We start from the raw sequence: 17,964 nt of genomic DNA on the forward strand, positions 1-17,964 counted from the left end.
CTTGCATAGTCCCCAAGATGCCAGGCTTCGCCTTTCGTCAAGGAACGAGGGGTGTACCCTTGAGTACTGGGCAGGCTCGGATGCTGAGCACAGAACCAGGGCTGACACAAACCCCCTCCCAGCCCTCGAAACAAAACCATGACACAAGTGGCAGCTGATGGGCCAGAGCGAAGCTGAGGCTTCGGTGCTGGCTGGTGTGTGGCCAGTCCACGTCCAAGCTCAGCACTGCAGAAGCTCCTCCAGCCACTGCCGGGAGGGACCCATGAGCACAGAGCTTGGAGCAAGCCCTGAGAACTGCTGGGTGTGGCCCAACCCCCATCTGGCATAAAAAGTAATAGGTAAAGTAAAAATTTGAACAGCAGTTGTCTTGATAAATACAACTATTTTCATTTTGCAAAATCAAGTCAATGTCAATGTCAATTGAAGTGTTATATAATAATTAACTCATTTTTAAATAAACATACATCTTGGCTATTATACAGCTCAAGATTCCATGTTAAGAGTCTCCTATTCAGCATTACGCTAAGGACTCTACCTTTTCGCTCACAGAATGAGCCATCTCTTTTCTCTTAGGCTATTAATCTGCTCTGTGCTATTAAAGTAAATGAGATAATTAAATTTCACTCACACTCAGAAGGCATCTAAGCAGAATTAGCAGTTTTAGAGAAACTATATGCTGTAAAACTAAAGGGAATAATATATCCCTAGACTGGGTCGGTCACAAGATGGTATACATTTTTTAATTATCTTTTGCATATATTTTAAAAACCACATTCTTCCTAAACCTCAGATTTTATCCTGATTCTGAAGGTTATGAATACTTCAGTTCATAAAACTCACTTTTTTCAGAAAAAAAACACCATTGACAAGTAATGGTTTTGATATTCGAAAATTACTTCTTAAATTTTAAAAAAGGCATTTATTGATCACCGAGTATATGTCAGACACTGTGAAATTAAATATTGGTTTTCTAATTCAACATTTACCCCACCTTCCTGGAAAGCGGTAATAGATGTTCCATGAAAAATCGATTCCAAGGTTAAATAAGTTTTGCTAAATCTGAGTCAAAATTAAGTTAGTTTTTCTTTGCTGTTGGCCCACTCATAGCCTCTCAATGTTAACATGTGTTATGGAAATTCACTTTTAGGAAATGCTCAATTTAGAAAACTCACATTTTTGGAGACACTGACTTGACTTATTAAAGAAGCATTTTGCTTTCCTCTTCCCTCCGGAGAATGTTCCCGATTAGGCATGCTTGGGTCCTGTCTCCTAGCCATGCGCTTTTAAGCCCAGAGTCCAGTTCAGTTAGGTGGCCTCCGCATCCTATTAATCTTTACTCTCTGCTTTGCAATCATAGCACCTCTAGTTTTGCAATGTTGTATTTAATACCTACACGTACTCACCTACAAAGTATTGACACACTGATGTGATAGGTTTTGGTGAGAAGTGGAAATTTAATAAACAACAACCTCCCTGTCATACAAACAAAACAAACAAACACTGTCCTCCCGTTGTTCATCGATTTGCTCGAGCGGGCCCAGTAACGTCTCCATTGTGAGACTTCTTGTTACTGTGTTTGGCATATTGAATACTCTTGGTAGCTTACCAGGCTCTCCAAGAGGGGTGGAGGAATTGAACCCGGCTCGGCCGGGCTGGCTGCTTGGAAGGCAAACGCCCTACCGCTGTGCTGTCGCTCCAGCCATATGAAGGTAATAATAAAATTATTGAAATAATCCCTTTTCTTTTGGAGGATTATGTGAGGATCATATCAGTTCTTCATAAAAAAAAACCCTCCATTTTGGCAAACAAAAGACTTGAAAATAAAGACTCAAATTCTAGGATAGCCACAAAATGCAGGTGCAAAATCATAGGAAGATTCAAGTTGTAGAAATATGGGGAATGGCGACGTGAAGCAATGGCCAGTGGTGGAGTTAGGGGCTCTTCTGTGGTGGCGTGATACAGAATTATGCGTGAACACCATGAACTTGAACTCTACTATCATTGCATTTTCTAGACCATGATTTTTCTAAAAGATGCTATGTACAATTAACAAAAATTTCCTCGATCTGCAGAAAATTATCTATGGGTTTGCTATTGATTTGACTAATTGCTCCCCACCTCACCCCTTGTATTCATATACTCTGCCCCTCCCTTCACCTAAGTTAGAATCTTAGAGCTCTAACCTTTTGCACTAATTTTCCTTTTTAATTTGAGCTGATCCCTCATCCACTAGCCAAGAACCCTTTATGATTCCTTTATGATTTATGAATCCTTTATGATTCACCTCAGAGCTTTGAGCAGGTCAAGTACTTTATAAGTAAAATTACATATAACCAGGCAGTACCCATTAAGTACTTAGTACTCCGGACATTATACAAATTGCTTACTGGCAGTATTCAGAGCAAATCAATTGGACCCTGACTTATGTATCTTGGTTGTGGAAGGAGGACTCGGCCTAGAGTCCTCTTTATCATGCTGCCTCTCTCTCGCTCTTGCTGCTACCTTTGGAGTAGGTATTCAGACATTCCACATCCACACCCAGGCTTGACATCAGCATTGTCGCACTGTCCTCCAGTTGTTCATCGATTTGCTTGAGCGGGCCCAGTAAAGTCTCCATGATGAGACTTTGTTGTTACTGTGTTTGGCACATCAAATATGTCAAGGGTAGCTTGCCAGGCTTTGTCATGTGGGTGAGGTACTCTCGGTAGCTTGCTGGGCTCTCTGAGAGGGGTGGAGGAATTGAACTCCAGTTGGCAGGACTGGCCAAGTGCAAGGCAAATGCCCTACCGCTGTGCTATCGCTCCCGCAGTCCATGAATTTATTTCTATCTATATATACACTGCCCTGATTAGAGTGAAAAGCTGAGGTGAAATAAAGAACTCTCCAATAATCTTCTGAAATTGCACTTGACTTGTCTTGGGAAGTTAAGGGGAAAAATATTTCCTGTCTCAAGATTAATGACGGTAGCTATCACTATTTGGGAAAGGTTGGGTATCACAATTCAGGTTTCATGCTTCTAGCTGGTTCAATATTCATTAGGACAAAGCAAAACCCAACTCTTAGGTACTCGGGGGCTGGTAGGAAGGGCTTACGGTGCTTTGCAGCTCTCTGATTCTTGTTTGACTCTCCAACAACACATAAACAGTTACCTGACTATCATCAAAAGTCACTCCAGAGCACAGAGCAAGAAATAGCCAGGTATGGCCCAAAACACATACACACACACCACACACACAACACACATACACAAAATACACACATATACACACATGCACAATACACACATACACACAATACACACAATACATACACATATACGCACAATACACACAACACATACGCACATATACATGCACACAGTCACTTAATCACTTAATCACTTAACTTCCCGTTAGTCGTCGATTTGCTCGAGCGGGCGCCAGTAATGTCTCCATTTGTCCCTGTAACGTGCTAGTGTAGCCCAATGGCATCTGTTCGCTCCGGGAACATGAAGGACCTCAAACCGATCGTTCATGATCTTGACAAAGAAATCTGACCATCTGGTAGGTGGGCAGCCACGCGGTCTTTTGACATCCCGTGGGATCCAGTCGGTAACAGCTCTAGTCCAGCGGTCGTCTTTAAATCTCATTACGTGACCAGCCCATCTGATTTTCGACACCTTGGCAAATGAGACAGCGTCCCTGATTCTTGATTGTCGACGGATGTCGGAACTCTGGATTCTTTCTCTCATTTGAGTGAAACGTGATATTCCAAGCATAGCTCTTTCTATTCTTCTTTGGGAGACCTGAATGGCGTTCTCATCTTGTTTGCCTAGGGCCCAGGTCTCTGAGGCATATGTTAATGCAGGAAGAACAGTGGAATCAAAGAGATGTGCCCGGAGCCGGAGGTTCTTCGTCCTCTTAGCTATTTCTTCGACGTTCTTGAAGGCGTTCCAAGCCGCTCTCTTCCTCCTGCGCAGCTCGGGTGCCAGGTCATTTGTCATGTTGACCTCTCGACCTAGGTACACATAGCTGTTGCATTCGGAGATGGTCGTTCCTTTGAGAGCGAATGGGGCGTCAGGAACGAGGCTGTTTCTCATAAACATTGTCTTCGTAAGATTCAGCTGTAGTCCTACCTTTCCACACTCACGGTCAAAGTCGGCCAGCATTTGTGCCGCTTGGCTGATGTTTGGTGTTATTAAGACAATGTCATCAGCAAAGCAGAGGTGGTGTAATTGCCGACCATCTATCTTCACTCCCATTCCTTCCCATTCCAGTCGTCGCATGATGTTCTCGAGGGTGGCACTGAAGAGTTTCGGTGAAATGGTATCACCCTGCCGCACCCCTCTCTTGACATCAACGATCACTTCTTTGTAGAATGGTGAGATCCTGGTAGTGAATCCGCAATACAGCTCACGGAGGATCCTGATGTATTGGGCTTGAATGCCCTGATTGGCTAGGGCTTCAATGACCGCTTCCGTCTCAACAGAATCAAAGGCCTTCTTTAAATCAATGAACGTTAAACAGAGTGGCATCTTGAACTCCCGAGAAACCTCAATGAGCTTGGTTACCGTGTGGATATGGTCGATGGTGCTGAATCCTTTGCGGAACCCTGCTTGCTCGCATGGTTGTCCTTTATCTAGCGTTCTGCCAATCCTATTCAGGATGACTCGAGTGAACAACTTGTAGATGACAGACAATAGGCAGATCGGGCGATAGTTGCCAATGTCATGGATGTCTCCCTTCTTGAACAGTAGTACGGTCCTGCTGGTTTTTCATTGGGATGGAACCTTGCATTCAGACAGGTAGCGAGTGAAGAGCCGAGCCAGTGTATTGATGAGTACTGATGGCAGGTTCTTCAGGTGTTCAGGTGAACACCTGAACAACCTGAACATGCACACAGTACACACACAAAACACAGTATACACACAACACACATACTACACACAATACACATATACACACATACACACAATACACACAATACAGACAACTCACACATGACACAAATACTCAGATACACACATACACACAACACACAGACAACTCATAAACACCACACACAATACTCACACATGCACACATACACACAATACACACATACACATACACACAATACACACTTACACATACACACTATACATACACATACAAATATACACACAATACACACAACACATATGCACATATACATGCACGCAGTACACACAAAACAATAAAGGTAAAGGTAAAGGCCCTCCCGTTGATCATCGATTTGCTCGAGCGGGCCCAGTAACATCTCCATTGGAGACTTTGTTGTTACTGTGTCTGGCATATCGAATACTCTCGGTAGCTTGCCGGGCTCTCCGAGAGGGGCGGAGGAATCGAACTCGGGTCGGCCATGTTGGCCGCTTGTAAGGCGAACGCCCTACCCGCTGTGCTATTGCTCCAGCCCACAAAACAATATACACACAATACACACACTACACACAACACACATATACACACATACACACAATACACACAATACAGACAACTCACACATGACACAAATACTCACATACACACATACACACGGACAACTCATAAACACCACGCACAATACTCATACATGCACACAATACACACACGCACACATACACACAATACACACATACAAATACACACAATATACACTTACACATACACACAATACACACATATGCACACATATACACAGCACACACACACATACTCAGAATACACAACACAGAGACAAATCACACACAACACAAATACACACACAATACACACGTACACACAATACATACACATACACAAGACACACACACTTACACACGATACACATAAATATATGCACACAACACACACATAATATACATAACACAGAGACAACTCACACACAACACACACAATACTCACACAATACATACATGCACACAATACACACATACACACAAGACACATACACACAACACACCAATCCTGGGGCTAGGGAGATAGTTCAGAGGCTGAAATTTAGTGCCTTGCATGGACAGGCCTGGGGTCTCAGCCCTGGCATCACAAGTGCGCAAGGTTGCAGCTGTAGCCTGGACGCTACTTGGGTGCCCTGCTCGGATGGGCTGCGTGGGTCTGAGGACAGACTCGCTGGGCCACGCCCCGAACGGGCTGCCGTGCCAGGAGCAACTGACTGGGCGCCCCTGAAAGCAGGTGTAGGACACCTTGAACGCTCCTTAGGCACCTCTCGCCTCCAACACCAGCACCGCCAAAAAAATAATAATAAATCTTGTCTAGGTAGGTGGCACCGAAACTCTTACTTGGAATGTCCTGTGTTCTGTACTTGCTTTTTGCTTTGTGTTTTGCTTTGGTTTTGATTTGGGATCACACCTGGCGATGCTCAGGGGTTCCTTCTGGCGCTGCACTCAGGGATCACTCCTGGAGGTGCTCAGGAGACCATGCAAGATGCTGGGGATCAAGCCAGGTCCCCCACGTGCAAGGCCAGGGCTGACCCTGCTGTACCATCTATTGCTCTGGTGCCAGTTTTCTGTTCTTAACATATTTGCTCTGTTAAAAGACCCCAGGTCTAAGGATTTCTGTGGAAGCTTTTTGGGTTGCATTGTTAGAATTCTTAATAGGGGTAGATTCTGTAAGTTGGTTACACAGCAAATGTAAACGTATTTTGCATTTTTCAAGATCTCCATCACCCTGTAGGTTTCATGGGACTCCACATTCCTGCTGAGAGATTTCCAGAGGCCTGCGAGATGCTACCTTTGCAGTTGCCTGTTCCGAGTTTCTGTAAGGGCTTCTTTTAAAAAGACTCAGGCCCCCTCAGGTTTTTCTTGCTCTTTTTTCTGATGGGTTGATTTTGATGTCTGCTGAGCTATTTGTTTTAATTAGATACTTGGCTCTATTCTCGTCAGAATAGGTTTTAAAAGCTTCATCTAGCTAATTCTCAAAGAGCAATTCTAGAGAATCACTACAGAACGATTAATTTCCTGTCAATCCTTTTAAACCTCACAGTGGCTTCCTTACTAACAACCTGAGCCTGGTTTCTCTGACTGTGTGATGAGAACAGATGTGTGAGCAGTTGACATGAACCCCAGACTGGTTTGTGGTCTCAAGTTAACTACTTTGCCCCTCCAAATCACACTTCCTCTAACTAGGGGTAATGACAATGGCCACCTCCCCTAGCTGCATTAGCATCACTTGCCATGTTGTAAATACTCAATCTTTGTTAGCAACCATCAAGCCACAATTAACTATTGTTAAACGGTTTCACTGTTATTCAAAGTTTACCAAGAATAATATAATATTATAGGCTACTTTCATTGACTTCTCCCAAGGTTCTGATTCTGGGGTCAAAATTAGGTTAGAGATTAAGCAGGATGAGGACAGTGAGGACTTTTAGTTATTGATGTTTAAATGAACCTGCTTTTAAGTGCCCAACAAGCAGTATTGGCTGGAATATTTTCCTGTAGAGTTTATCGTCTCTCTACACATAGAACAGGGTCAGCTGATCAAAGCAAGTCCTGGAGTCTAATTTTAGAGACATTTTGCTCATAGACCTTTGGCCTTACCTGAATGAGTAAAGAGAGAGCTAATGAAAACATCAAACACAATTGGGACAGCTGTAGAAATGGACATATAAGCAGGAATCTTGCATATTTTTACATGAGGGTATATAGTACTACATGTAGAAAAATGCAAGAAATTTCTTTAGTTGTAATTTATAACTGATTCCAGAATGCAAGGAGACATCTGCCTTGGGTTCCTGAGTTGTACAGCACAAATACTGTTAATATTTTGATGTAAAAAAATTACAAAGCAAGTAACGCCAGGACCCCAAAGTTATGACCTGAGTCTTTTCCTGAAATACAACATCAGAAAAAAAAATCTCATAACTATATAACCACTTAAAATTTAAGATGGTTATTTTGGGAAGATGTGATATATTAAATATTTAAGTAATTCATTCTGAATAAGAATAATTGCTATTTGAGGGGTTCTTAGACTAGATGTCAACACCATGTTGTATCGTAACAATAGCACTTTCCTTATTTGTCAGAAAGGAATTATAACCGCACGGCAGAGCCTGGCAAGCTACCCGCGATGTATTCAATATGCCAAACACAGTAACAACAAAGTCTCCAATGGAGACGTTACTGGGCCCGCTCGAGCAAATCGATGATCAACGGGAGGACAGTGACAGTGACAGTGACAGTGACATTTGACCAGTGTTAGAAAGGACAATCAGAAACTTTAAACAGGAAAATTACTTTGTTAATAGAAGGAAAACTAGCACTTGAACTAGATTTTCTGGTTTCAAATTATGTACTTTTATTGTGTTTTCCTTTTATTTGGGGGCCACACCAAATAAAATAGTGCTTAGGGCTAACTCCTGGCTCTGGGCTCACAGAGCACTTCAGCTGGAGCTCCGGGGACCTTATGGAGTGTCAAGGAAGGAACCCAGGCCAGGGCCCGCAAAACATGCACCCTACTTACTACACTATCTCTCCATCCCTCAGATCCTGTCTTTTAATCAATATGCTCGACAGTTTACAGTCATCCTATGAAAGTCACTGGAAAACTAAATTACTCACTTAATCACTTAACTTCCCGTTAGTCGTCGATTTGCTCGAGCGGGCGCCGGTAACGTCTCCATTTGTCCCTGTCGCGTGCTAGTGTAGCCCAATGGCATCTGTTCGCTCCGGGAACATGAAGAACCTCAAACCGATCATTCATGATCTTGACGAAGAAGCCTGACCATCTGGTAGGTGGGCGGCCACGCGGTCTTTTGACATCCCGTAGAATCCAGTCAGTAATAGCTCTAGTCCAGCGGTCATCTTTAAATCTCATTACGTGACCAGCCCATCTGATTTTCGACAACTTGGCAAATGAGACAGCGTCCCTGATTCTTGATCGTCGACGGATGTCAGAACTCCGGATTCGTTCTCTCATTTGAGTGAAACGTGATATTCCAAGCATAGCTCTTTCTATTCTTCTTTGGGAGACCTGAATAGCGTTCTCATCCTGTTTGCGTAGGGCCCAGGTCTCTGAGGCATATGTTAATGCAGGAAGAACAGTGGAATCAAAGAGATGTGCCTGGAGCCGGAGGTTCTTCGTCCTCTTAGCTATTTCTTCCACGTTCTTGAAGGCGTTCCAAGCTGCTCTCTTCCTCCTGCGCAGCTCGGGTGCCAGGTCATTTGTCATGTTGACCTCTCGACCTAGGTACACATAGCTGTTGCATTCGGAGATGGTCGTTCCGTTGAGAGCGAATGGGGCATCAGGAACGAGGCTGTTTCTCATAAACATTGTCTTCGTAAGATTCAGCTGTAGTCCTGCCTTTCCACACTCACGGTCAAAGTCGGCCAGCATTTGTGCCGCTTGGCTGATGTTGAATTGAAGAATTGTTCCTCGGAACATGCGATAAATTACTCAAACTAAAAAAAATATTTCTATAGTATATACATATGTAAATCTGTTATTTATTTCTATGCTATAACTTAACTATCAATGTAAGTACATAGCCAGATATTTCCTTTACCACACAACAAAGAAATTTTAATAGGTTTAAATATATTAAAGTGGTAAAAATAATTGAGTAAATCATTACAAAGTAAAGATCCACAAGAAGACAGAACTCTTTACTTTCTTTAACATATGATGGACGACATGTACCTGGAAACTTGCTCAGGCTTAAAAGACAGTGGTTGGAAGTCTAAAATAGATTTTAACAACCTCCTGGAAGGGAAGTGATTACAATGAAATCATCCTCACAATCAACAAAGGGAAAAAGACCACTATAAATTTAATTAATCTGAATTGGAGTCCTGATGAGTATATCCTAAAAGAAACTCAAGTAACTGTTATTTGGTATGTTTGGTTTTGCTTTTGGGAAACTCCATAAGTATTCAAGGATTACTTCTGGCTCTGTGCTCAGTAGTGACCACTGGAAATGTCCAGGAACCATTTATGATGTCAGGAATTTGAAACAGGGTCAGCTGAATACAAGGCAAGTGCCTTAACTTCTGTACTATCTCTCCAGCCCTAAAGCAGGTAGGTCATTAAGAGGAGTTTATCATTGCTTAAAATTCCCTAACTTAAATAAAATCACTTTAATTGGTGTTGGCAAATGTACACCAGTGAAGAAATGGGTATTAGGACATTGTATGACTGAAACCCAATCACGAAGAATTTCGTAACTGTGTTTGTAAAATAGAATCTTATGGCGATTCCATTTCAAAAAATAAAATAATTCCAATTCCCAATGGTCCCAAGCATTTAATTCTAAAATATTAGGAAAAAATTGTCAATCTACAACTTTAACTTAAACCTCAAACCTCCATCAACAATACAGGTAAATGAAGAGGCTGGTGGAGGTGGCTTTGGAGATGACTGCTCTCCGTCCCTCACGGTACAGTTATATGTGGAATATTGCCTTTGAAAGACCTCTGCACGTTGGATAATGAGAAAATGCCCATATTGGAATGAAAATAAAATATTGAGATACATTCTTGCCGAAACAGATCCCAGGCACACTATCATATCATCAGGAAAGAACTACAAATTCTTGACTTCTTCCTGGGAAGCAAATGCTTTTCAATCCTATAGTCACATCCCAATTTTAAGATACCCAACCAAAGTAAACATTACCCAAATACCTAGCTCTGAAAACTAATGGGGCTTGTATCATAACAGCCACCATACAAGAGAATATGGAAAAAGTAGTTATTAGCATGATGTGAGAAGGCATACCATTGAACCAAGAGGAAATAGAGAACCTGAACAGGGCACTTACCATCAAGAAAAATGGGACAGTAATTCTTTCCAAAAACAGTAAATAGGAAAAAAAGATATTAAGGACATCCATACAGAAAAGGAAGAAGGCAAGTTTTCACTATTTGCATGTGATCTAATATTCCATTTAGAAAACCCTAAAGACTCTACAAAAAAAACTTCTAGAAAGAATAGATTTTTAGAGTAATGGGCTACAAAATAAACACACTAAAGTTGATGGCTTTCCTGTACATGAAAAATGAAATATACATATAAACCTGGGGTCAGAGTGATAGTACAGCACATAGGGTGTGTGTCTTGCGTGCAACTGACCCAGTTTGGATCCCCATCACCCCATATGATCCTCTGAGGCTGCCAGGAGCAAACCCCAAGCAAAGATCCAGGAGCAAGCCCTGAGCTTTAATTGGGCATCATTGGGTATGGCCCCATGATTGGGTATGGCCCCAAACCAAACCAAAATAATTTTTTTAAATTTTACAAAACTCTTCTACTCATAACAGTGCCTCATAAAATCAATACCTAGGAATTAGCCTAACAAAAGAGGTGAAAGACCTATCCAAGGGAGGCAATAAGGCGGTAAGGAGAATGGAGCAAACGGAAACACATCCTTGTATTGAAACACATTACTCATGAATTGAAAGAATAAACGTTGTCAAAGTGGCAATAGTCCCCAGAGAATCCTACAGATTCAATGCAGTCCTATAAGGACACCTATGACATTGTTCAAAGAAATATATCAAACATTCCTGAAATTCATATGGAATAATATCCCTGTCTCCGAATAACCAAAGTAATCCTCAGGATCAAGATGGTGGGACACAGCATTCCCCAACTTCAAACTGTATAATAATTAAAACAGCAGTGTACTGCAGTAATAATGGATCTTCAGATCCATGGAATATAAGTGAAAATCCAGAGACAGACCTTCAGTTAGTCTTCAATAAAAGATCAAAACATATGGAGTGGAGCAAGGAAACCTTCTTAACAAGCAGTGTTTGGAAAACTGGTCAGCCACATGAAAAAATGAGGTCAGTGCAGACATCTTTCTAATGACATGCACGAAAGTCAAATAAAAATGGATTAAAGATCTCAATCTCACACCTGAATCCATAAGATACGTAGAGGAAGACAGAGGCAGCATTTCCCCACGATCATAAGATGAAACGTCACTGACAAACAAGTAGTAGCAAATATATGGGACTTTATTAAATTAATAAGCTTCTACACTTCAAAAGAAATGATAACCAGAATACAAGAACACTCCACAGACTGGGAGATATTATTTTCCACCACTCATCCGATAAAGGATTAATATCCAAGATATATAAAGCACTGAAAAAAGCACCCAATCCCATTAAAAAAAAAGAACAGGAAAAGAGATGAAACAAAACTTCCTCCAGGAAGAAATACAAATGGCCAAAAGGCATTTTTAAAAACACTTTATATTACTAATAATAACAGAGATTCCAATCAAAACAACAATGACATATCACCTCACACCACAGGAACTGGCACACATCCAAAAGAACAACTAGTGTTGGCAAGAATGTGGGGGAAAGGGGACGCCCATCCACTACCAGTGGGAATGTTGACTGGTCAAGCCTTTGGGGAAGATAATATGCATATTCCTCAAAAATTTAGAAACTCAGCTTCCAGAAGATTCAATAATTTCACTCCTTTTAATGTAACCAAAGAGCCCAAAAACACTCTCGGCAAAGACCTCTGTACTTCTATGTTCATCGCAGCACTATTTATAATAGCCGAAATGGAGAAACAACCTAAGTATGCCCAAGAACAGATGACTGGGTAAAGGAGCTCTTGAGCGGTGGGACACATGAACAATGGGATACTGCTCAGCCAGAAGAAAAGATGAAGTCCTGCAATTTACTGCTACATGGATGGATCTGGATCTGGAGAGAATTTGTTGAGTGAAGTTAGTCAAAGGGAGATGGACAGATAGAGAATGATCTCTTTGACATGTTGAATATAAAGAAACTTCCTGAAGAATAACGAAGGTCAGAGGTGATAGAAAGGAAGAGAAAGAGAACTTGTCTTCAGTGGTATGCTTGCCACTTGGGTGGGGGTGGGGAGAGAAAGAAACAGTAGGACAAAGGTGAGGGGTTTTGTGCCTACCAAGGAGGCAGACTGGGGATGGGAGGGAAACTGAGGACACTGGTGATGGGAAGGGGGAACTGGCGAAGAGGTTAGTGTTGTAACATCGTGTGTCTGAAACTAAAAAAAAGTTAAATGACTTTGTAATTCTGTAAGTCACTGTGGTTCAATAAAAATAAATAAATAAATAAAAACTAAACAAAAAGCCCAGGTTCAGATGGGTTTACTAGTGAATTCTCCCAAAACTTTTAAGGAGATTTCTTCCCAATCCTGGATCTTTAAAAAGGTTAAACATCACATGCATAAAACCCAACTATCAATAACTTTTTAAATCAAGTTTATTTAAATAAATTGAAAAAAATTTAAATGTTGATGAACCAGTTTTCTGTTCTTGGGCACTCAGGTTATTGTGAACAGTGCTGCAATGAATATAACATGCAGATGTCATTTTCCACTGTTTTTTTTCATCCCTGGGATATAGTCCCAGAAGTAGTATTGCTGGGTCATACGGAAGTTCTTTAAGGAATGCCCATACTTGTTTTCCAAAAAGGCTGGACCGTAAGCATTCTCACCAACAGTGAATGAGAGTCCTTTTCTTCCCAAATCCAAGCCAGCACTGGTTGTTCTTGTTTTTGTTGTTGTTGTTGGTGGTGGTGGTGGTGGTGTCTGTGGTGTGAGATGATACCTCATTGTTGTTTTGATTTGTGTCTCCTTGATGATTAGTGATATAAAGCGTTTTTTATGTGCCATTTGTATTTCTTTATTGAGGAAGTTTCTGTTCATTTATTCTCCCCAGTTTTTGAGGGCATTGGAGATTTTTTTCTTACAAAGATCTATTAGTGTCTCACGTATCCTGAATGTTAACCCCTTAACTGGTGGGCATTGGGTAAGTAATTTTTCTCATTCCATGGACTCTCTCTGTATTTTGGTCACCATTTCTTTTAAGATGCGAAGCTTTTAGTTGTCCCATTTGTTTATCTTTGTTTCCAATGACGTGGTCAGTGGTGTTTCAACAGAAAAATAAGATAGATCTAGAGAGGTCTTTTGGGGTGGGGAGTGGAGGTCTATATACAGCTGTTTCCAGGACTTATTCCTGGCTCTGTGCTCAGGGATCATTCCTGGAAGGGCTTGGAGGGACATAACGTGGTGTTGTCTGGGATAAAATCTGGGCTAGGTACTGGTGGTAGGGCAAGTGCCTACTCACTAACCTATAACTCTGGACCCTCGGAAGAAGATCTTAATAAAATGAAGGGAAGTCTTTATCCTGGTAGAGAGTTTGAAATAACAGCACAAAAGATGCTCTCCAAGACCTGCAAAGCAACGCATGTACAAAATGAGACTTTCAACAAATAAATAGAATTATCAGATAACATATCATAGTGCTGAAGAATAAAACAAAGAATCAAAACTTTAATAAAGCAATTCATCATTCGATAAGAGAACAAGCAAGTGTGAAAACAAGTCATAGGAATTCATCCAAACACAGAAGCAATAATCAAAAATATAAAAAGTGGAGAAACCCGAAGGGCTTTAGGGAAGGATCAAAAGACCAACAAACAGCATATGGAGTCTCAGAGGGTAATCTGTAAAAAGAAAATTATAAATTATAAATAATCTGAAAAATAACCAAACATTAAGAAATGAAACAGATCTCAAACAAGGAAGTACAGCAGTGACAATTTTTTTAAAAAAAACACAAAGAAGTCATGATTCTTAACAGTCAAAATTAAAGTCAAGGAGAGAATCTAAGAAGCAGCCAAAGAAAAGAAACTTGTTCCATAAAAGAAACTGCACCCCCACCCTTGCCCTGAAACTCTACTCTAAGGGAAGGGGAGTTTCTCCAAGGACCCGAGCCAATGGCTTGCATGAACGTGGCCCTGTCTGAGCCAGCTCTGCATGCCCTCTTTGCACCACCATCTGTGGCCTGGGAACCTTTGAGCATCCCTGGCACCGTCCGGTCTGCCAGCGCCTCTAGACCCAGGCAGTAAACATCAGGCCCGAACAGCAGGGATGAGCATCACCCAGAGGGATTCAAAGGCTCTCTGCGTGCTCCTTGGGTGGTCCCACAAACAACCACAACAAAAACAAAAACCAACACACAACCGAAAAATACATAATCCAATTATTCAGCAGAAAGACTTCAGGCTAGAGTTCAGTGGGATGATATATTCAAAGTGCTGAAAGAAAAACAATCCATGCACACCCAGGGTAGCCTCCGTAGCAGAACGGTCCCTCAGAACTGAAGAAATATTTTTCCATCAAACAAAAGCTAAACGACTTTATCACCATTCGACTGTTCTTATCAGAAATGTTAATGTTTTGAGTCGGAATGAAAAGGCATTAAAAAGTAGCAGGAAAACAAATGAAGCTATAAAACCCACTGGAGAAAGACTTAAATATAATATTTATGGGTGACTTATAGATTTACTATAAAGATTAAAACCAAAAAGTATCAAAATGCATAAACTATAATATTTTATTAAATGTATACATGGTTTAAAGGATATGATGTTTAAGTATAAAATTTGGAGAAGATAACAACTTATACCCTTGTTATATTTTAAAGCTGTTATTAACTTAAAATTGTCAGAAATATAAAATATCTTTTGTGAGTCTCCTGGTTACCATAGAGCAAAATCTTGCAGTAGATACACAAATTTAAAGAGAAATAATTAGAATGTAGCACTAGAAAAATGATCAAATCACAAAGACTAAGAGCATGACAGGAACAAAGTAATAAATGAACTATAAAAATAATACAAAAGCAATGAATCAGATGTCAGTACTATGTCCTAACTTCTTAGCAATTACTTCAAATATAAATGGATCAAATTCTTTAATCAAAAGAAAGATTCTTTTAATTGATTTAAATGAATTTTTATTCAGACCTAACTTTAATTCAGCTTTGATAACACAAATAAACTGAAATTAAAAGTATATACAAAGATATTCATGGGGCCGAGAGATAGTACATCAGCATTCACCTGGCCCAGACTCCATCGCTGATACCACACTTGTGGGTACGGCTCTGGAGACCCCAGAACCCTGGGTGGCTTGAGTGGGATGGCATCCTCGGGACCCTGCAGTCTGGCTTGCCAAGAATCACCACTCTCCCACACCCCCAGGAGGAGAGGGGGACTCACCTCCCAAGGACACAAAGCATGTACTGCAAAGGGGAAGTCAAATGAAAACAGGGCTAGTTATAGTTATATCATGCAAGATAAAACCCAAAGCCATGAGATCACTTAATCACTTGATCTTTCGTTATTTATTGAATTACTTGAATAACGTCTCCATTCATCCCTGTTGTGTGCTAGCGTAGCCCAATGGCATCTGTTCATTCTAGGAACAAGCAGAGCCTCAAACTGATCATTCAGGGTCCTGACGAAGAAGTCTGACCATCTTGTAGGTGGGCGTCCACGCGATCTTTTGACGTCCCGTGGAATCCAGTCAGTAATGGCTCTAGTAGAGCGGTTGTCTGTAAACCTCATTCCATGTCCAGCCCATCTGATTTTTAATGCCTTGGCAAATGAGACAGCATCCCTGATTCTTGAGCGTTGATGGAGATCAGAACTCCGGATTCTATCTCTCATTTGAGTGAATCGTGATATTCCAAGCATAGCTCTTTCGATTCCTCTTTAAAGAAAATCATTCGTCGATTCGTCGATTGCCTCGAGCAGGCCCCAGTAACATCTCTTGCATCCTAGCCCTGAGATTACATTCAAGGCTCTTTAGGAGAATGAGACCCATCATTGTTACTGGGATTTGGCATATTTGGCATGCCACGGGGAGTTTGCCAGACTCTGCCCTGTGGGCAAGCTACATTCGATAGCCTGCAAGTTTGTCCAAAGTAGGAATGAGATAATAAGATGTCATAAAAAGATGTCCTGATAAGATGTTGCGCGGCCGCAAATGCGGCCGCACGGTTCCAGGAACTGGAACCAGGCCCCCCAACAAAGAAAATTATTAAAAGAGTCAATTCATAAAGAGGATGTAATATGAATGAGATTTTTAACATAGGTTTAAAGAAGACAAGTATTAATAGATTTGAATGGAAAACAATCATTCAATATCAGCAATACAATGATAGTAGAATATTATACTATGCCACTTTCTACAAGAGTAGATCATCCCAGCAGATAAGATGGAAACAGTGGACTAAATGGACCTAACACACATTTATTGAGCATTTTATCCAGTATAATATCTATCTATCTGTCTCTGTCTCTGTCGTCCTGTTGTTCACCGATTTGCTCGAGCGGGCCCAGTAACGTTTCCATTGGAGACTTTGTTGTTACTGTGTCTGGCATACCGAATACATCACAGGGAGCTTGCCAGGCTTTGCCGTGCAGGCAAGATACTCTCGGTAGCTTGCCTGGCTCTCCGAGAGGGGTGGAGGAATCGAACTCGGGTTGGCCATGTTGGCTGCATGCAAGGCAAACGCCCTACCACTGTGCTATCGCTCCAGCCCCTATCTATCTATAGATCTATATATAGAGATATGTATTTGGCACAAACAGAACTCCCCAGGAGGAGTCACACATCAGACAAAAAAAACAAGTCTTCTAGCAGAAAGATGGAACATGTTAGACTAAATGGGCCTAACACAGGTTTATTGAGCAATTTATCCAGTATAATATATATGTATATAGATATATATTTGGCACAAACGGAACTCCCCAGGAGGAGTCACACATCAGACAAAGAAATAAGTCTTCATACTTTTAAAATTAAAATCCTATCAAGCAAATTTTCCAGCATAAAACTAGAAATCAAATAAAAGAAGAAAAATTGGAAAATTCACAAATGTAAACTTATAAAAATCATGTTACTGAACAACCAATGGATTAAAATGAAATCAAAGAAAAATTTAAATGGAGTCTTGAAACAAATTGAATTGGGAATACAACATATTGTGGGGCATAGGTAGAATAGTTGCGAGAAGATTTTGTGATACATCTCAATATTTACATTTGAAAAAAAGGGGGCTTAATTTTACACCTCAAGCAATTATTACTACAAAAATTTTATTCTGTTATTAAGGAGGACAGAAATAATAATGACCAGAGAAGAAATAAATGAAATAGAGACTAAAACA

Source organism: Sorex fumeus, unplaced genomic scaffold (genome assembly GCF_029834395.1).
Source record: "Sorex fumeus unplaced genomic scaffold, SorFum_2.1 ptg000033l, whole genome shotgun sequence".
Taxonomy (NCBI): domain Eukaryota; kingdom Metazoa; phylum Chordata; class Mammalia; order Eulipotyphla; family Soricidae; genus Sorex; species Sorex fumeus.